Here is a 1,110-nt window from a genome sequence, read left to right as displayed (position 1 = left end):
TTCTCCCCTTCGCATGCTCTCCTACCCTGTTGATCGTATACTGATAAGGATCTCCCTTCGCTTCAGCTCCTCGCAATGACCTTCGGCTCTTTACACATACCCGAAGACCTTGAGGCTCGGTGTTCACACAAAGATGATCCCGATTGGGCGCGAGTGACAGAAAATATCTGTCTTCAAACAACGCAACTAACCTTATAATCTCTGAGCCGCAATGAGCTCCAAGCTTCTCGCTCTCTTCAAACAGCCCTCCCGCCTCACCGTCCTCCAGCGCAGATCCCAGCACTCCCTCCAGACCCACGACGATAACGTGCACTTCTTCATCCTCCGCTGGCAGCCCACCAGGAAAGCCGATCGCCTCCGACCCCTGCCGGGAGGGCCCGGGGGCGAGCGGGGGGGCTTCGACGAGGAGGCGTTCGCGGACGAGCTGCATCGGGTGATGCACGAGGAGCTGGAGGAGGAGGAGGCGTGGCTCTTCAAGATCTACGCTCAGAAGACATACCTGGACGTGGACTGCATCTCGTACCTGTCTGTGAACCGGCAGGCTTTCAGCAAGGAGAGGTTCGTGTGCAACTGCACCATGTTCGTACCGGTGATCACGTGGGGGAGAGTGACGAGCGTGCTGGGGCTGCTGGAAGGGATCCGGGAGGAGGCGGACAGGGAGGACGACTTCTTGCAGCTTGCGCTGGCGATGATCTACCTGCTGGAGAAGAAGGCCGGGAGGGCGAGGCTTGTGCTACCGATCCTGCGAGACGAGGGAGGAGGGCACGTGTCGCTGAGGGAGGCAGTGGAGAGGCTGAGCGGGAGGGGGTCGGGGGTGAACAGCGAGAGGGCGTGCGGACTTCTGCAGGGGGCGGGAGTGAAGGAGGAGCGGGAGAAGCTGCTGGGGTATCTGAGGAGCGTGTCTGTGCGAGACGCGGTGGTGAGGCTGCTGTCATGCACGAGCCGGGGGAGCCTAGGGCTTGAGGCTTGTCCGGAGGCAGTGAGCGGAGCATGCGGGGTGTACCTGTTGGGCAAGGAGCAGGACGTGAGGAGGAGCGCGGAGGAAGCGGGGGGGATGCTGAAGGAGCATCTTGTGAAGGAGCTGAGGGCCCAGATAGCAGGGCAGGTATG

Source organism: Guillardia theta (assembly GCF_000315625.1).
Source record: "Guillardia theta CCMP2712 unplaced genomic scaffold GUITHscaffold_37, whole genome shotgun sequence".
Lineage (NCBI taxonomy): Eukaryota > Cryptophyceae > Pyrenomonadales > Geminigeraceae > Guillardia > Guillardia theta.
Note: the sequence above shows the minus strand (reverse complement) of the source record.